Genomic DNA, 21,039 nt, shown 5'->3' with positions numbered 1-21,039 from the left:
GCGGTTTGAGAGTGGATATTTAAATAAATCATTGTGCGCAGATGAAATTCCTGAGGAAGACGGGCTTCCCGACTTCCCTGAGGAGAAGCCTGCACCTTAGGGGGGTGACGAACATGGCACATCGATGACCAGCCTGTGCAGAAGTCTGCCCTATGGCCAAGTACTCAATGACGGCAACTTCAAAGTTTGACAAACTTCCATCTGTCCTTCCTTCCTTCCATACATCCATGCATCCATGCATCCAGCCAGCCAGCCAGCCCACAAATATTTCCAAGTACCCGCGTGAGCCAGACTGCAAATGAGACCCGGTCTCTGACGTCTGGAAGCAAAAAGCATCAGGGAAGCTCACGCTGAGCAAACAGCTCCGAGAGTGATGAGTAAGTATCAACAGGAGTGCAGAACGGGGGCCTGACCGAGCTCAGGGGCCCGCTTTCAGGAAACACTACTGCCCCAGGTGTGGGTCTCTACGAGTGTCACAGCCAACACGGGGCCACAGCTGGAAGGATGAGGCTGCCCAGGGCGCCCTGCGCAGAAGGCAGGCTTTGTGCCGGCCCCGTGCGGAAACTCTGACTAGGGGCACTGCGGGCTTTCAGATGGATTTCCTATCATTTATCTTCTTATCAAAAGGTTTAATCACTTTCCGCTCTCCTGACAGTATGGGAATAATGAGCTTATTCTACCCCTTCCAATACAATGCACAATAGAAACAGTTCAGAGACTATTCGGCCTCTAAAATGAATGTTTTTATTGTGTACACATCATTACAACCACAGTGAAAGGAATGTTTAAAGAAGAAAAAAATCTCAGTAATCGCAGGCGCAGCTATTGCGTATTGCTTGCTGGTCTTTGCGTGCACACCAAGATGAACTTTATGTGAAAATTGCTTGTCAAGACATTTCCCCAAGAAGCTGAATATATTCTGACATGAAATGGACCTGTGGCTTTTGGAGAAGAACGCACACTCCCTCATGATTTTCAGCTTCTCCGTCCAGAACGAAAAGGTACCCAGAACCGGAAACCTAATCGCGGCGGTTTCTGCGCAGAGTTGGGCTGCTGAAGTCAGGCTCTGGAAACAGTTAAAGACTGCATTGCCGTCCTGGAGGGCAAAGTCTGTATCCTATACCTCGATGCCTCAATTAGCTCCCTCCCTAAACAAAGCTCCTTTCTGTGAAGTCAGACATATTAAATAACAGAAGCAGCACGAAACCTGAGATGTGAGAGGCAGGGGCTGGCCCTGGCACGGAACACGCCCGCCGGTCCTCAGAGCGGTGCTGGCTTCCCCAGGCTCCCGGGTCAAAGTCAGGGCCTCATTGTCTCCATCCTCCCAAGGGAGAGCTCCTTGCGATTCACCAGTCAAGGCATCCTGTGAACGAATTCTCCAGGGCTGCTGTCACTCCACTGTGCTTACCCTTAGTGCATTTTAGGCCCTGGAAAGTGGTGAGAGGAATGGGGGAGGGTGCCGAGGAGCCCTAACCGCGCCCTACAGCCTCGCTACTCAAAACGTGGTCCCTGGACCAGCGACACATGCACCCCCCGGGAGCTTGCTAGGGATGCAGAAGCTCAGGCCCCACCCAGTGCCTTTGGACCAGAATCTGCAGACCTCCGGGTGTTGCCGATGCCGCTGGTCAGGGATCACTTTGAGAACCACTGTCCTAGAACCATTCAGGGACTCTACCCACCTGGAGAATCCTCCTGGGGCATCTTCCTGTTGGGGTAGGAGAGGCAGTTAGTGGGCTTTCATTTCCTTTTTGGCAGAAGAGACCAACACACTTGGGGTGGAAAGCTCCCTTCCCATTCGCTGCTACAGCTGTCACTCAAGTCCAGCTACCCTAAAGCTTTACCTCAGCTCCCCCTCTCCTCACATCTGCTCAGGCCTGCCCGTCCGCCTCCAGGATTTCCAGCAAGCGTTGTCAGGCACATGGGATCCCATTTAGTTGTCACAGCATGGTCACGGCAGATCTGAACCGGGCGATATAAGATAGTACAACTTCACTGTCGCATGTTATATACAAAATTGCAATTAATATGAATCGTCCAAAATTTTTTAAAAGTCCATCAAACATTGTGTAATTTCCAGACCAGCAGAAGTTCTTGGGAACAGTATATACTTTCTCCACAGAAACGCATGCCAGTCTTTCTCAGGATGTAATCTGTGAAACTTCTTATTGTTCACATAAATCAAAGAGTTTGCTAGTATTGTGATGACAATTTTGCTAACAATAATCTTTACTGACATAATTTATTGTCTTTTTAAAATACATGACTTTTATCTATAAGATCTAAATGTGGATGCTCATGCTAAGGCTGGTAAAAAGCAACACCAAATCAAAATCTTTGCAAAGGGAAGTCAGATATGGTAAAATTCCGCAACGAAACCGGTCCTCACACTCTGATGTGCTCTTTATGTAGGAAAAGGCTCTGCAAAATATCAAAGATAATGCTGGGGGGGGGGGGGGGGGCGGGGCGGGAACAGCTTTAAAGCAAAAAGACAACATAGTAATTACAGATTTATGCTCTCCTGGAACACATGCCCGACTCTACATTTACCGCTATGGGGAAGTTTGTACTGAATTATGCAAGCTCTTCAAAAAATCATGTGTTGCATAAAATGTGACCATGGCATACATGAGAATATTTTACTCCTCAGGTCACTGAAGCCATCATGCGTCCTGACGTGTCCACCGTGATTTCTCCCACGGCTACGGAATGCATCCCCTTCGCTGGGTGAGGAGCCGGAGTCTCCCTTTGTGCCCCAGGACCCACACATCGTATTGCATGCAGTAGACACCCAGTAGCACGACCATTGTACCACTCCCAGTGAGTGATCTGGATTTAGCCCCTTCTCTGTTCTTAGTTTTTAAAACCCAGGCTGATCATATTTCTGAGCTCTGGCTTTGAGCAGGGCTCTCGTCCGCTCTGCTGGATGGGTGTTTTCCTTCTCAGGGCCTCAGTTTCCCGTCTTTGCAAGTAGACGTGCCCTCAGTCACTGCTGACAGTCATTGCTTCGAGGGAGCTGTAGCAGCATCCAGACAGAGCCCTTGAAAAGCAGGATGGGCCGGGGCCTCCGCCGTGTCTCCCGCAGTGGGAAGGGGGTGCGGGTCCATGCACACTCCTGTGCCCGTTCTTGCTCTGGGTGGGACGCAGCCATCCCATTCCCTTCCCTCCCTAAGGGAACCTCTCCAGCAGTGGGATGGGTAGGGCTGTATCTCAGGACAGAGCGTGGGGTCGCTCTGGCGTCTGTCTAGAAAGCAGCTGGTGGCAGCTGTGAATGATGAGCTCTGAGTACTAAGAGGTAACCAACGGTTGAGGTCAGAGCTATGGGAAACACTCCCACTTGAGGGTCAAAAGGAGGAAGAGCCGAAGATCATCAGAGAGGTGGAGTGACAGGGGCCCAAACGGGGCAGCTCTTTTGCCTCCTCCAGCCCTCACCCCACATGCAGGTTCTCAGAGGCCACAGAAGTGCTGAGTTGAAACCTATGGAATTACCATTTTTAGATACAAAACAGTTGACTGTTAGCAATTTCACGATTTAACCTAAAATTACCTCATGGGAAGGCTTGGGAGCCTCTGACCTTTGCCTGTGGCAGAAGCGGACCGGACGCGGGGAGGGCGGTGGACAGTGAGCTGAGCTGCAGGGGGAGGGCTGTCTGTACCACACAGTGGGGGGGGGGCAGTTTTGAGTGGGGGTGTGGGCTGCAGAAGTGACCCCACCCCTCTGGTTGGTGGGTGAGGGTAAGGGTGGGGATTATCCCTGTGAGCTGCAGGCAGGGCCACTGCTGGCTCTGGGATGGATGTGTAGCTTTTCAGAAAGTGGCAGCACTTTCTTCCTGAGTCTTACAGGGGATGTCGTTACCCACTCCGTCTCATCCGTTCTGGCTCATCCGTTCTGGCCCTCCACCCTCATAAAGCAGGTTTCTAAAACAGACAGCCGGTCCCCTCTCTCCTCCCCCACCCCCCAGTAGGTACCAACTGCAGGATTGCTGCAGGAGCTTCTCAGGACAGAGTGCAGCCTGCAGACCCCTGAGCCTCTCTGCTAGGCAGGCCGCTGACCAGCCCCAGGCAAAGGAGGACAGTTGCATGGAGTTGAGTGTGCTACATAATCTGTTTTGAAAGAAAGAATATACCCTGAGAGGAACACAAGAGCTATCAGAAGGCCGCAGCGGCAGCCGCCCTGGCCAGGAGAGACATGGCAACAGCAGAAAGGGTGGCGGAAAACAGGGCAAGAAGTGTCTAGATGCGAAGTATGTCCAGTGCAAAAAAACAACAAACAACCATTTCAGAAGGCAGGGGGACTCAGGCAACGGAAGCACAAAGGGGCATGGAAAGTGTCTCTCCACCGTCTCTCCAGAAGAACTGTCTGAGGGCCCTGGAAAATTTAGGGCTCACGCAGAGGCAGCGTGGCTGGATGCTGTGCTCCAGGGAGAGCCTCTGACCTCTGCCTGTGGCAGAAGCAGATGCGGTGCCCAGCGCACCCCAGCTGGGCTGCTATCCCACTTGGGGATGCAGACCTGGAAGGCTCTGCCACTGAGAAAGGCTTTAGGTCTGTGTCATTGCCATGGTACTCATGTCTGATCATCCAGATCCTCTCTTAGCAGGTCAGCGTATCCTCACCTCGGTCATCTGCTTCTTTGGAGGAAGCAAAGTGTGGAAAACAGCTTCTTCCACAGTCCCTATCTCTTTCTAACAGTAAATTCTGTGTCTGGCTCTGTTTCTCTAGGGCAGCGGTTCTCAACCTGTGGGTCGCGACCCCTTTGGGGGTCGAATGACCCTTTCACAGGGGTCGCCTAAGACCATCAGAAAACACATATATAATTACATATTGTTTTTGTGATTAATCACTATGCTTTAATTATGTTCAATTTGTAACAATGAAATCGGGGGTCACCACAACATGAGGAACTGTATTAAAGGGTCGCGGCATTAGGAAGGTTGAGAACCACTGGTCTAGGGGGTGTGAGGAATGGGCAGCAGTCTGACTTTGAGGACCCTCTTTTATTGTCCCTTCAATCAGCAGGCTCTGAGGGCAATAGCTTGTTGCCATGAGAAAATGTGCATCCCATATCATCACATAGGCTGTTGTCTCTTTTCTTTTTTATTGATTTGAGAGAGAGGAAGCGAGAGAGGGAGGGGAGGAGGGAGAGAGTGCTCATGAGTACTCATAACTGATGAAGAAACAAACTTCCTGGCAATGAACTGAACCTCCATCTCCTCCCAAGTAGTACAGAAAAAATTAAAGTGTTACCCACTTTCATATGGTCCCCTGAGAAGCCTACACAATATGGAGGAGCTAAACCAGATAGAAATTAGGAGTGCCCACTCAACCTCTCCTTAAAGTATGTTGCTTTATGGATATTACATATGACTCACAAGAAAACATATGAGGGGAAATCCATCGTTGATAGGTACCAACTATATTCTTATGTATTCCAGCTTTGCTTTTGAGCACAGATATATTGCTCGTGGCCTTTCTTTCTCAATCAGTCAATTAGCCAATCATTAACAACTGATCATCTCCATCCCAGTCTCTAAAGAACATTTAGAAGGAGTATTCGAAATACTGAGTCCTTCCTGAATAGAGATTTCTCCAAAGAGGACATACGGATGGACAACAGACACATGAAAAGGTGCTCAACATCACTAATCATCATGGAAATTCAAGTCAAAACCACAGACAGGAATCACCTCACACTTGTCAGAATGACTGTTACCAAAAAGACAACAAAGAATAAGTGTCGGTAAGGATATGGAGAAAAAGAAACTTGGATGCGCTGTTGGTATAACCACTACTAGACAAAAATATGAAGATTCCTCAAAAAATTAAAAATACAGCTACCTTATGACCCAGCAGTCTCCCCCCCCCCCCCCAACCCCCCATTCTGGGCATTTATCCGAAGAAATTAAAAACACTAATTCAGAAGGATATATACACCCCTCTGTTCATTGCAGTATTATTTACAATGGCCAAGATATGGAAGCAACCTAGGTGTCAATCAGTAGACGGATAAAGAAGATGTGGTATGTATATACAATGGAATATTACTCAGCCAGGAAAAGAATGGACTCTTGTCATTTGTGACACCATGGATGGACCTAGAGGATATTATGCTAAATGAAATAAGCCCAACAGAGTAAGGCAAATACTGCATGATTTCACTTTTCTGTGGAATCTAAAAAACAAATGAATAAACAAAACAAAACAGAAACAAACTCACACATACAGAGAACTGACAGTTGACAGATGGGAAAGGGGCAAAAAGAGGAAGGGGAATTAAGAAGGACAAACTGCTAGTTACAAAATTAGTCATGGGGATGTAAAGTACAGCATAGGGAATATAGTCAATAATACTGTAATGACTAGGTATGGTGTCAGATGAGTACTGGACTTATTGTGGTGATCACTTCATAAAGTATAAAAATGTCTAACCACTATGTTGTATACCTGAAACTCATATATTATATGTCAACTATAATTTAAAATCAAAGTTAAAAAATACTGTGTCCTTCATCAATCAATTAAATATATATTTTATTCGAGCAGGCCCAGTGCATGAATTTTGTGCACTGGGTGGGGGGGGGGCAGCCTCAGCCCAGCATGGACCCTCTCACAGTCCAGGAGCCCTCGAGGGATGTCTGATGGCTTAGGCCTGCTCTCTGGGGAGTGGGCCTAAGCCGGCAGTTGGACATCCTTAGCGCTGCCACGGAGGCAGGAGAGGCTCCTGCCACTGCTGCTGCACTCACTAGCCATGAGCCCAGCTTCTAACTGAGCAGTGCTCCCCCTGTGGGAGCGCATTGACTACCAGGGGGCAGCTCCTGCATTGAGCGTCTGACCCCTGGTGGTTAGTGCACATCATAACGACTGGTTGTTCTGCTGTTCAGTCAATTTACATATTAGCCTTTTAATATATATATATATATTCCACGTTCAAAGGCTGTTAAATCACGTTGTTTACCCATATCTTCAGAAAAAACTCATTTCTACTGTCTTGGTAAACAACCTGCTTCCCTATTTATAATGGTCTGGCCCTCTAGCAACTTTAGCACGAAATTATAGCTAATTTACCTACAAACGTCAGGTGGTCATAATAATCTGGCCACTCAGTGTGTATATAAATGATATAAAAGAATGTATAGCTAAACTGCTAAAATGTGTGATAGAGAGCAAATTTTCCAAGGGTTTAAAGAAAAGGCAAAGGGAGAACAATGGCAGCGGGAAGAATCAAGGAAACTTCCTGGAGGAGCTGAAATTTGAACTTGAGAAATGGGAACAACCTAATTAGAGCCTTAGGGGCCGGAATGACCTTGGTTTAGTTGGCTGGGAGAAATAAATTTCTGATTGAGTTGGGGTGAGAAGCAGAACCCTGTAACCAACATGGAGAAAACTTTGGGTAATGCAATGGGAAATAACTGGCTTTATAGTTCAGCATCTCCTCATAGTGGTACTGTGACTACATACAGGACACACAGATGCCAGAAAGGGCAACCAATGTTAAACCCCAGATTGGGAAACTAAATCTGTTAAAGAAAAAAGGAATCTTATAAATCAACAGGAAAATAACAACGACATTCTTTGAAAAAATGGGCAAAGGACAACATCAAGCATATTGCAAAAGAAGAAAAACATAAGAAAATGTACAACTTCACAAGGAAAGTGGAAAGTCCAAAATACAATTTGGCAAGATTAAATAAAGAGAGAAAAGCCAATGTAATTGACAAAGGGGCACCATCATACACTGCTGATAAGAGTACAGATTGATAGAGCCTCTTGTATTTGGTGTGTAGAGTTTCAACTCAGCAAGTAAAGCTCACCTTTAAAAACTTATTTTAAGAAAGAATTAAGCTTTTGAACAAAGAGTTTGTGCAATGATTTTCATAACATCAAGCTTATGGTAAAAAAATCAAAATCTTTTAAAATATGAGAGCCAAGAATAATACATAAGAAATATGTTTATTAATGTGGAAGGTTGTTTGCAATATTTTTTACAGTTCACACCACAGTATGTTCATTGTGATCCCATTTGTATATAAAAGTAAAATGAACAAAAACTATATAAACCTAATACACAAATATATAAGTAAATATACATACATACATACACCTGCATATGCATACATCTCTATTTATTTCCCTACCTATCCATCTGTCTAGATAGATAGATAGACATACACACAGAATGTACACACACACACACGCATTTGTACAAATAATCTATAGATGTTTTATAAACTTAGATGTTAATATTCCATATCTCTAAGTAGTGGGATTATGAGTAATGTCTATTTTCTTCTTCTGCATACTTTTAATATTTATAACTTTTTCTACAATAAGCATCCTATATAATAAAAGCCTAGGTGGTGTCGTGCAATGTTGTCACAAGATGGCCACCACAAGATGGCCGGCAAGGGAGGGTAGTTGAGGGTAATCAGGCTGGCAGGCAGAAGCAGTTAGGAGCAATCAGGCAGGCAGGCAGGCAAACGGTTAGGAGCCAGCAGTCCCAGATTGTGAGAGGGATGTCCAACTGTGGGATGGGGCCTAAACAGGCAGTCGGACATCCCCCAAGGGATCCAAGATTGGAGAGGGTGCAGGCCAGGCTGAGGGACAGATATATATATATATCTTTTTTTCTTTAACTTAAAACAAGAAAGCTCAGCTTCCTCTGCCAGGAAGCCATGTTAGTAGGTGGACACTCACTATGATAGAAAATGACGCTGAGGGACAGCAGCTCTGAAAGGCGCGTCCTGATGCTCACCCTGGCACTGGTGCGGCCCAGCAGAAAGAAACGCTGCTCTGCTTCCCGAGACATGTTGCGTGTCCCAGTGTATATTTCAAAGAACAACAGGCAGAGATAGGAAAAGGAGAGAACACTGGAAAGTTAGGTGACAAACTTGAGGCCCAACAGGGAGAGTGGCAAGAGGGCATAAAATCCATCGAAAGCTGCCACTGTGCACACAACACCCTGGATATCTAAACTACCCATCCTAAGTGGCTTCCAAGTTTCTGAAAAAGTTGAGAAGTGAATCCACATTATGGAAGGGCAATGTTTGCTCTAGAGTCGCCTTCCAATGGAGCAGAGACGTTTCAATTCAGCTCAACACGTTTGTTGAGTTTCCCCTACTGAGATCTAAAAAAGTAGGACTCCCTCCCTCTTCTGGAAATAAGGAGGATAGTATCTTACTCTGATGAAACATTTCTTAACTGGAATCATCCACTCTTTACACCAGCACTGTCATGCAGATATGGTGGGTACTATTATACCCATCCCACAGAGGGGGCAACAGGCGTAGGGGGAACAACCAGGACTTGACCTAAAGGTACTGACTCTCTCCTCCCTAGATAACTTATTGGAGCATTTTTAAAAAACAAAGCTCATCGAAAAGCAGCCATTTATTCCAAATACACATTGCAATGTTTGATATTTAAGCAAAGGAAAGGGCACAATCATGCAAATCTTATTTATCATCTTGCCTCATTACACAGTCAAATTAAAGTTGCTGATACACTGAAGTGTGAATCCAGTTTTTTGTTTTGTTTGGTTAATCCCACAATGGAATTTCTGGTCCACTAATCAACCTTAGGCCTGGCCTTTCCTCCCCCAGAGCGCTCTCTCTGGCAGGAGGAAACACACTGCTGGAGGGAGCTGACCTGGCTGGCTCCCGCTGGCTGGAACCCGAGGGAGCCCGGGAGCTCTGCCCTTTACCCTTCACCGCCAGAGCTGTGTTGCCCCATCCTGGTCCCTTCCTGGTGAGAGCCTGCATGTGCCGTGGGAGGAAGAGAGGGCAGGAGCAGTTTCCTCCTTCATTTCATAGTCTCTGGGAAGGGCTGGCTGTGCTTCCTCACAGCTCCTGTGCAGCCTCTTCCTCCAGCTGTGAAACTCCCTGGTGCTTTAAAAGTGGAAGCTACAATCTTCAAAGCTAACGCATGCCCAAACAGCCCTTACTAGGGAGCAGAATATACTCTCGGTTTTCTTTTGTGCTGAAAAATAAACCTGAGAGGACAAAAGACTCTTGAGGAGCGGAGGTCCCAGGTGGTGCAGCAGGAAGCGGCGCTCTGCAGGGAAGGGTGGTGCTCCAGGCTGCACAGGGCTCTGTGTGGGTAGAGAACTGTGTTAACAGGGCTGCAGGCTGCGCTGGCTTGCTTTGGTTCACGGTTCTTCTGATGTCCTTAATTGGTTTGTTTGACTATAGAAAAAATGAATTTATATATCTTTCCACTTAATTTTTTTGAAGAGCCAATACATTTTCATGTTTCAAAATCAAAAATAATATAAAAATTAATACATGGCATCCAGCCTGAATGCATCAGACGTGGAGCGTTGATCTATGAACCAGGAGGTCATGGTTGGATTCCCGGTCAGGGCACACACTTGGGTTTCAGTGTGGGGCGTGCAGGAGGCAGCTGATCAATGATTCTCTCTCATCAATGATGTTTCTCTCTCTCTCTCCCTCTCCCTTCCTCCCTGAAATCAATAAAAGATATATGTTAAAAAAATGAAGACATGGAGAAATCTTGCTCACACCCTAGCCCTCATCACCCCATTCTCTCCCTCATAGACAGACAACCGTTCTTATTAGTTTCTTATATCTCCTTCCAGTTTGATATATAATATATTTTTCTCCCTTTCTTATTGAACAGGCATTCTCAACATGGCGTGATATCATCCCCAATGGGGTGAAAATTGGTTTTTAGAAGTGAAAAATACTTAACCTTTTTATGTATAAATCACAGTTGGACATTATACATTCAGAACATAAATAGATACACATGGTAATGAAATTTCATGGGATTAGCAATTGGGAAACACATGTTGTAAAAAGGCTTCTTGGAGGGGTAATTTTAAAAAGGTTGAGAAAAAGAATTATACAAAGCAGTATACAATATACACCTTGCTTTTGTCACTGTACAATATAGACTAGAGATCTTTCCATACCAATTCATACGGATATACTTTCTTATTTGTTATAGGGATGTAGTATTCCATTGTGTAGATGTACCATTATTTGTTTACCTAGTTCTCTATTAATGAGTAATTTGGATTGGTTCTGATCTGTGGCTATTGTAGTATCAGGAGGCTCAGTTGAGTGGAGCATCGCCCCGTACCCTGGGAGGTTGCAGGTTCTATACCCAGTTGGGGCACGTACCAGAGGTAACTGATTGATGCTTTTTATATTTCTCACATTTCTATCTATCTATCTTCCTCTCACTCTCTCTAAAAATAAATAAAAATATATCCTGAGGTGAGGATTAAAAAATAAATAAAATTCAGAGAAACATCCAGATGCTCCTCCATTTTTCACTCCCAACCAAGTCTGTCATCCAGTAAGTAAGAAACAGGCTAGTCACTCTTTAAATGGCTTAGTCCAGGGGTGGGCAAACTTTCTGACTCGAGGGCCACAATGGGTTCTTAAACTGGACTGGAGGACCAGAACAAAAGCATGGATGGAGTGTTTGTGTGAACTAATATAAATTCAAAGTAAACATCATTACATAAAAGGGTACGGTCTTTTTTTTTTTAGTTTTATTCATTTCAAACGGGCCCGGCTCACGGGCCGTAGTTTGCCCATGGCTGGCTTAGTCTGATACCTCCTGAGGGTCATGTGACTGGTTGCAAGGTGGTCATTGGGGTCTGGGTCTTCTCTTGGTTGTGCTGTGCCCAGGGTGTGCCCAGCCCGGACGGGGCCAGTGTGCCCCTGATTGAGCAGAGGATGGCCCTTTGTGACAGTACTTCAGGCAAGGAAGGGGACCCTGCTATCGGAGGAGGAGCGTTCAGCCCATTAGAAGGAATACTACTTGGGGTGACCTCAGCCACGGTGTGGGACTTGTCACCCCTCTCCCATAATCTGGAACCTCCAGTTTGTGAGAAGAAGGCCGTTCCCAGTACCAGCTGAGCACCACCCAACCTTGACCTTCTAGCCTGGGAGCCAAGGGCCTGGCCAGGGAGGCGATTTCTGCATGGAGTATTGACGGCCTCAGAGCTCAGCGCCTAGGACACTTCTCTTCCCACCGTGCTGCACAGGCAGGGAAGTGAAGTCGCAGTAGCCTCATCTTCCCCGGAAACCGTGGGGATGCGCCCCTTCCATGGCGCACACCAGCAGGACGGGTGCGACAGGCAGGCACCTTCCCTGCAGCCTGACTCCCACTTTAATCTGCGTTGCAATTAATTGGCAGCTTGAGAGACACGGGTGCTTAACACCTCAACCAACTCTGTGAGGTGTTACTTGGTCCTTAAATGATTTAAATGAGTATAATCATATTTGCTTTCAACAGAAACCTCCCTGCTCACGGGTCTGAAAGCAGAGACTAAATGAAGCCCGGGGCGGTGTGGCTGCATTCGGACCCCTGGTGGAGACTGCACCTCAGCAGGCTGCTCTCCATGACACTGAGAGCAATAAAGCTCGTGTTGGCAAGTAACAAGAACTGTCAAACTTCATAGATTGTGAATCATGAGTCACAGTCCCATTTGCTCTGCCACAGTGAAAAAAATTGCAAATTTTTCATCAAGAAAGGGCTTCAGTATAGCTCAGTTGTCTCCCCCGGGCATGGACGAGTTTGGGAAACTCAACTACTGGAGAAGCTTTCTTTCCAGGTAGAAACGATGCCATCTTAGAAGCGACAGCGAAACACAGGCTTGCAGAAGAACAGTAAGCTGACCAGCTAAAGAACTGAAAGAGACTCATGTGACATAGGGTTGAAAATGGTTTAGAGAGAGGAAATCACGCATATTATATTGTAAAGTAAATCTTCCGAGCATTACAGGGCTCATTTGGTCTGGTTCCCTGACAGAGAAGCATATGAATGGCAGGAGGCAGGACCATCTGCCTGGAGGTGCTGGGGAGAAGGGGCCGGGGCCACCTGGCAGAGGAGTACGAGAACGTAGTCACCCTTGTGCTATTGCTGCACAACTCTCCTCGGGAAACATGTGGTTTGTTATCATCGTTACAACAGGCCCAAACGGATGCCCCGAATTGGCTCAGTTCCCTTTTTGAGGTGAAGTGTCATCAAGTTCCAAAGAGAAAGGACTCGATCTCAGCGACGGCCGCTCGAGCTGACTGGTGACCAGTCTACGACCAGGGCCTGAGTGAGTCTCAGTCAATGCCAGCCCTGCTGGAGACGGCTGGCGGCTCCTTTCCTCTCCCCTTGCTGAAAATGCCATTCTCAAATCAATGTGGCCCCTAGCACTGTGCTCAGGGCTGTCCTCGGGCCAGGGTTCCAGGATTGCAGGCTTACACCTCACCAGCCCAGACAGCACACGTCTAGGGGCGGCACCACCCCAGGGCCTGCCTGGGCCCGGCCCCCGCTCAGCCTCCCCGAGGGGAAGGCGCACACAGTGACCAAGGGCTCAGCAGCCGGCAGTGGAGCAGGCGGGCCTGCAGGGCAGGGAGGGAAGGAGTGGGCTGCAGGGTGATCCTCAGTCTCCTGGCTGATACAGGCTCTCGATTGTTCATTTGATTAAATATCTTCCGTAGGTGAACAGATGGCATTAAGATAACATCAGATGCTTCCATTTCCTCTGGCTTCTCCTTCCTTGTCCTCAAGAGCTCCAAGTTGTTGTTTTTTTTCTGTGTGTGTGTTTTTTTTTCTTTCCGTCTTGTCTTGTTTTGTTTTTTAACAAAGGAAACTAGACAAAGCAGAACATAGAAGTCTTTGGCACACTGTGTGAGGGGCAGGGAAGTATGCTGTCTTTGCCAAAGGGTGGCTGCCGTTCTTTTCTGCTCTGTGAGGATCTGTGACTAAGGAGAGGAATCGTACTAGCAAAGAGCACCAGGGTTCCGCCCCAGGGCGCAGACCACAGCGCCTCTGCTCTCAGCCGGAATCTTCCCCGGGCAGAGCGTGAGGACACGGAGGAGGCCGCTCGCTCCCAGAGGCGCTTCCCGTGTCAGAGTCTCCATCCGTGCTGGTGAAAATAAAGTATTTGCCTATACGTTTGTTTGTCAGACATCTTGGGCATATTGAGGTGAGGGGGGAAATAACAGAACCCAAAATAGCACAGCGTTGTGTGGGAAGATGATGAAATTATGGCACTTTGCGTGGTGACAGACACTGAGGTTTCATTTCATCGCTCTGTAAAAGTGCGCTTGGGAGATTTGCTGTTTCCATTACTTTTTTTTCTCCTCATCCCCATGTTTTCCACACATTGTCACATATTTTACTTCAGTGTTGGATGTTCTTTCCTCATCTCCTCCCACCTCAGACCCACGCAGCCTTGCTGCTCAGTGGTGGCCGTGCCTGTCCCCACAGCCCAGGAATGGTTCCCCAGCTCTGTGTCTCAAGGCACCACCCCCAGGGACACGTCTGCAGCCTCAGCTGGCCCGAGCCATCTCATTCAAAGGTCAGGCCCGGAGGGACTGAGAAGTACAGATTGGCAGCCACAAAATGGTTCCGGGATGTAAAGTACAGCACAGAAAATATAGTCAATAATGTTGCAATAACCATGCATACACCTGGAAATATGGGGGGAACCCCTGGTAAAGTATATGATTGTCTAACCACTATGCTGTACACCTGAAACTAATCTATAATAAAAGCATAATATGCTAATTAGACCAGATGTCCTTCCAGACGACCTTCCGGATGAAGCCAGGGCTGTGAGGGAAGCCCGGGTCCCAGGTGCCAGAGGAAAGCCGGTGCCGGCAGCGGCAGGGGGGGAGGGGGGGTGAGGGAGGGAGGCCTACTCTTGCACAAATTTCATGCATCTGGCCTCTAGTATTGAGAGGGCGAGGGCTACGCCCTCCATCTTACCCCGGATCCTCCATATTTGGGCAGCAGCCATTAGCCATGTGCTCGGCAAGGAGTTTCTTCCCGGAAGCCCAAGCCTCTGCTCTTTAAACTAACCAATGACAATCAAGGGAAGTGCACGCCATAGACACAACCACATCCTGTGTAACAAGACCCCGACTTGCACCTGGCCAATCGGCAGGGCCCACAGTCCTCTCTTCTCCCCTTATTCCAACCCCCCTATAAAACCCCTCTTCCCACAGAGCTAGCTCTCTCTGCTGCTTGCCGCTGTGTCGGCGAGCGTGGCTGACGGGGACCTCAAGCTAGCTTGAATAAAGACTCTTTGCTTTTGCATTGGACTTGGCGCTCCCTGGTGGTCTTTTGGGAATCTTGAAATCTGGGCTTAACAGTATAATATAATACTGACTATAAATGGTAATTGAAATAATTAAAAACAAAAAAGCAAAGATAAGGTGTGTACTACTATTACCCCTTTGAAGGCAAATGCATCCCCCGAATCTGGGAAACAGGATTCCCTGGTCTCTCTTCCCACTGCCAGTTCACGGAAGCCAGGCAGTAGCATCTGCTGGACTGAAAGGACACTTTGCCACAGCAAACTGATGCAGCTCTGTCCCACCGGTCTTGTGATGAACAGGTTGTTCCTCCCATTGTGGTCAAGTGCACCATCCTGCCTCCTCTCCATCAACCCCAACCCCAACCTGAGCAGCCACAGAGAGAGAGGGAATGGTGGATGGCTCAGTCCTTCCCCTCTGAAATGGGAATTTTAAGGGTCCACCCCCCACTGCATCCTTTGCCTGTGCACCCTCTTAGACAACTGTGTGTACCTGCACAGAATGAGGCTCCACAACTGTTAGCTGCTATACCCATTGGATCAGGCCGAGTTTGATCAGAGAAGCAAAACTACTGTGGATGATTTGGGAAGGACTTTTCAGAGTTTGCAGGAGCTGGGCCTTCTGCAACGGAGGTTGCAAACCACCTAGTGATGCAGTCTACGCAGGCTGCTGCTTCTGCGCCTAGTGTGGAACCTGTGGGTACTACAGACCAGCTAGAAGGAAGTGGGATGTGGACGAAAGAAAACACAAACTGGAACCTGCAACGATGAACTGAGACACATGGCAACTGGGAAGAAAACTGGAACCTGCTTTACCTCCACTTTCCACATTAAAAAATATTTATTTACTGATGACAGAGAGAGAGAGAGAGAGAGAGAGAGAGAGAGAGAGAGAGAGATTTGTTGTTCCACTTATTTATGCATAATTTATGCATAAATTGGTTGATTCTTGCATGTGCCCTGACTAGGGATTGAACCTGCATTCTTGGCATATCAGGATGACACTAACCAACTGAGCTACCTGGCCAGGGCACTTTTCACATTTTATTCAAATTACCTTGTAGAGCCAGTGCTCACTAGAACCATACGCGAAGGTAATTCAGGGACTGTAGCTTCAGTTTAGCTAAGTTGCTACAGTACACACCACCAAAATACTTAAGAGATCTGTGACCTTCCACCTCCACAACCTCCATCCCCACCTGTGGAAGGAGTACTAATCCCAATGCAACACATTCATCCTCCTCTACACCCATCACAAGGCTGTAAGGCCCGTGGAAATGGAGACATTGTTTTGCTCACTGCCCTATTCCTATGCTGATAAGGAGGTCAATTTTGGTTGAATGACTTGCTACCAGAGACAATCAGAACAAACCCTGCACAAGGCTTCAGCCCACTTTGTACTTTTGCACCAGTTAAAACGGATTAACTAGCATTTACTGAGCACTTGATTTGAATCAGACATTGGGCTGGTCCTGAGGAAAATGCAAAGAAATATAAAGAGGCCCTCATGCCCTCAAAATTGCAGCCATTTGGCTTAAGAGGTGACATAATTTATCTAAAGTGAATATCAGTATTACACGTGGTGAGAGGCAGGGAGTGCTAATGAATATCTAGGCATCCTATGGGTAACAGGTCAGGGAAGGCTTCTAGTGGAGGTTGGGCTTCAGCCAGTGTGTGAAGATAGATGAAGAGGAGAGGGAGGGGGAGGAAGAGGACAGCAAAGGCACAGAGGTCAAAGTTCAAAAAGCCCACATAGAGCAGCATTAGGCCCCAATCTGGATAGCTTTTAATTTTGTGTAGAGGATGGGAGGACAGACGTTGGGGCTCACACCAAGGATGCTCCCCCACTGCCCAGCCTTCCCAGCACTGAGAATGAAAAATGCCATCCCGTTCATCTTCAATGATTATTAAAAATTGCTGACACTCATTAAGCACTTACAATATGCCGGTTATATCCATCCCTTAATCCTAAAGTAACCATTGGGTCGTTACTATTATCCCCACTGATGGATAAGGAACCCGAGGCTTAGAAGGATGAAGTTCCTCATCCAAGGTCACCCAGCCAATAAGTGGCCAAGCTGGGATCCGAACTGATGCCTGAGCCTGCAGCTCTGTCCTAAGCTTCCACCCACACTGGCATGTCTACTCTCAATGACAATTCCCCCCTAACCACCTCGAGACTTCCCAGTTGGGCTGCAGTTCAAAATCCTAGTGAGAAAGGTGTTGCTGTAAAAGCTAAGTGATTGATCAAATGTGAAGCTCGCGAGGGCCTTCTTCTGTCACTCCTTATCAGTTTTGATTTGGGAAGGAAACGTCCCATAATGTAAACCAGCTAAATTATAAAGGAATTCTGTGGCCTAAAAGGCGACGTTCTCTATCCAGGAGGTGGACTGGGGAGAGAGCCCACCCTGTGGCAACCACACACATACCTTAGAGTAAGCACTTGGTACCGGTTTGCTTTTTATTTTATAGGGGGTGAGAAGGGGGGTGATCCCTAAAGATTACAGGTTCTTTTGCAAAAAAAAAAAAAAAATGTTTTCAGTTGGTAAGTTGAAATGCACTCATTAATGACAGAAATGAAAATGTGCTTGCACAGAGAAATAATCACCTAAGCGCCCAGCCTGTGACCAAACAGATCATAGCCCTGTCCGTCCGGTGCTGGGGGGGCAGTCACTCTCCAATCCCCACACCTGAGCTGCTCCTGCAAGCAGAGGCCCAGCTGAGGCAATGAAGCAGGAATGGAAAGCTAGTAAATGTGTCCATTTATTTGGACTCCCTGCAATTTAGAAGCTGATTTCAAAGAAAAATTGCTTCAGGCTTCCAACTCCTTCTGTAGTTGCCAACTGTGGCCCATTTTTACAGCTGAATGACCACCGGCTAAAAACGTGGGTCTTCGAGAGCCTCGGCAGGCCTTGACGGCTCCTCGCTGGCCCCGAGCAGAAGTCAGGAGCGTAATTACAGCTAATGGAGGCAGGCTGGGGCAGGCTGGCCACCACATCACCACCACCTGCTTCCCTAAGGACTGGGCTGAGGTGTGCACTTGCAGCTGCTTGCTGTGAATCCCAAGTCAACAGCTGACATGATTCATTAGAAGTTCACACTCCACTGCAATCCCCTCACGCCTCTCTCACCTTCTCTGCTACCCCTCACGCATAGCCCAGGCCACGGGCTCCATGATCCCTGACTTCCCTCTCTCCCACCCTGGCCCCAGGCGACCTCTCAGGTTAATGATGCTGACCGGTGTCCACACAGAAGGAAAAGAAACAGTCTGCTTTCACTGGGAGTGACTGGGCAGAGGGGAAAGAAATCCGCTCCCCACCACACGCCCATAAATCACATAGGCCTCCCCTTCAGCAGTTTAAATTGGAGTATGTCTCATTTAAAAGCCATTTCTCCCATGGCCAGCCTGGGGTTGGGGATGAGGGTTGCCACACTGCTCTAGGGTAATAAGAGACACATTAATTTCATCAGAGTTTCCAAAGAATTATTATTTTTTTTTTTTTGGTTCAGAAAGGGTGGCTATTTAAATGAGATTTTTGGAGGATGAACCATTAAAATGTTGTTCCCTCAACAAACCCTTTAAGAACCTATCAACGGCCTTGGTTGTTCAGAGGGGGGATTCCTCTGCCTGCCCTGTCTCAGGGCAATTGGAGGATGTACCCCCTCTGCTCAGAGAGCCTGTCCCCAGGAAACTCCAGGACGCCCTCAGCCAGCAGGGCTATTGGCCGGGGCAAACCATGAGGCCAGGAGCAAACGGAAGCAGCCACCTGTGGGTGGGGCCCAGGGAGCGGAGGGGTGTGGACCAAATGACCTTTCTCCTCTGCGGCACCCCAACCCTGGGCACCCCGCCTGAACTCTCTCCTTTTGTGAAGACAGCAGTCTAGACAAACGGAGATAACCTTTCCAGACCAATCACCACTTTGCTGAGACATTTGCATGCAATTCTTCTGGAAAGGTCACCAGAAAACTCCTTAGTCAAAGAGCATCCTTCCAAACAGCAAATGTGACAATGAAAACAAAGCAGCCTTCTCATGTGATGGCGGGGAAGCAGCTGGGCTCCAGGGCGGCTTAGCCGGCCCAGGCCTGTGGCATTTGTTACCTGAGGAAACAATAGCAGCTCTGTCGGCATTTCTGTCGAAAGGGCAGCACTGTAGCCAGCTTCTTGGGTTCAGGCCAACAAGAGAGGGTATCAGGAGACTGCCCGTCCAGGCTGCAGGGCAGGTGCCCATCTTCTCCACCGTCACCTGTGCTCCTGCCCTGGCCTGTCCCACGAGGCACACGCACACACGCACGAGCGTGCGCACGCATGCGCTAGGGATGCACATTGTTTTGATTTCAGAGTAGGGCTTGAAGCTGGAAGCACCCTGCAGGCCCCAAGACTAGGTGTGTCTCATTTCACTCTGAAATAGCCAGATTGTCTTTGAATTGGAAAAATATGTGCTGGACTGTTAGCGCCAAAGACACGTTTTTCATCTTCTCCCAGCTTTTCCCAGTGTCCTATAGAACCAGGTCTTCCATGGAAGTGACAGCATATGGAGAGCTTATAACTGCTTTAAAAAGACTCACATGCCATGTATGCTGTCTCTATTGGCAGGTCCTTGGTGCCCGCTCAGACCACACTTCATTCCAAGGGAAACACCATTCCTCCCCACCCATACCCCTTCCGCATTGTTCATTGGACCACGGTGTTCTCTCTCTCTCTCCTCTCTCTCTCTCTCTCTCTCTCTCTCTCTCTCTCTCTCTCTCTCTCTCTCTCTCCCTCTCATATGAACCATGAATCAAAGAAGAATTTCCTACTGGCATGAGAAATTACTCCTGAGGAGTCATTACATCAACTTACAACTGAAAAAGCCAAAATTAAGGGTGAGCTGGGGCGATGGGCAAGCACAGGGAACCTCTGATGGTTGGGACTGAAAGAGAAAGGTCACCAGACAGAATGCAGGTATTTGGCCTCAGGTGGAGTGCTTCAGTGAGGACCCTGCTAGTGCCCCCTTGAGTCCTTGTGTTTCATTTCCAGAGGACCCAGCTCTACCTTGGTTTCTGTCCTTCCTCACTGATCCACATATACCTTACCATTAAATCCCCTTTACTTAGGCTAGCTTCAAGAAGTCCTATGCCTTCCTTAAAAACAAGCCTGGAAAAAAACAACAGATGTCTTGGGGAGACTTGTTTCTCAGGGCCCAGGGAGAAAAGAGAAATTATATTAAGAACACATTTAATTGTCGCTATTCTAATTGATTAAAGGAAGGAGAACAAAAGCCCTGATTTATGAGGCAATCACCAGATCCAAAGAGGATGATCCCAGCAGCCGAAGGCAATGCCATTTATACAGACTGAGTAATCTGATTGCCTCAGAGGGAGAAAGACAGGTGTCTGATCTCTCCCGTCAGAACAGCTGTCCATTTAGAGATTTGAGAAGCTGAAGTCATGGCAGGCAGCTCTCGGGTCTCTGTGTGGGGACAGCAGCAATGGCACTGCAGCAGACGAGGCCTGAGAAGAGGTTAAACCCTGATCTGCCTCTTAGAACCTGACAAAAGATGAGACCTACAGGAGGGTTAATTAGATTCATATTCTAGGCTGGGTGCCAACCACTTAGGTGTTTGATAATTTTTCTGTTTGACTAACAATGAGCATGCTCCAGGCTGCAAAGAATGCCCAGTACTTTTATAAATATCATGAAGTTTCTAATATTTAATACCATTAAATTTTCTTCACAACTTATTTAAGGAGGCTGGGAGGACAACGGTAGAACAGGCCATATACTATAAAAAGGCCTCAATCAGAACTCAATTAACCCAAGTGTGTCGATTAATTAGACATTTTACTTTCTATTTTTATAAATATAAAAGGCCAAATGACAAAAATCAATTAAAATGTCAAACTAGATTATGTATTAGAAGGTAGTCATAGAGACCTCTAGCATGATGACCTTGAGATACTGTAGCATCTTGAATCATGTGAAATGTTTGTATGCTCA

The 21,039-nt window shown here is 47.3% G+C and overlaps 1 protein-coding gene across 1 annotated transcript in view; it reads right to left on the bottom strand.

Moving 5' to 3' along the window:
• Window positions 1-717: 717 nt before the first annotated feature.
• The window catches only part of COMMD10 (COMM domain containing 10), a 229,339-nt gene continuing 209,017 nt past the window's right edge, over window positions 718-21,039 (bottom strand). Inside the window, exon 8 of the transcript XR_013995852.1 lies at window positions 718-1,959. The gene's annotated coding sequence lies outside the window, so the exon portion shown is untranslated. The remainder of the gene's footprint in view (window positions 1,960-21,039) is intronic.

This window comes from Myotis nattereri (assembly GCF_964212035.1).
Source record: "Myotis nattereri genome assembly, chromosome: 4".
Taxonomy (NCBI): Eukaryota; Metazoa; Chordata; class Mammalia; order Chiroptera; family Vespertilionidae; genus Myotis; species Myotis nattereri.
Note: the sequence above shows the minus strand (reverse complement) of the source record. Positions and strands in the feature narration are given on the sequence as shown.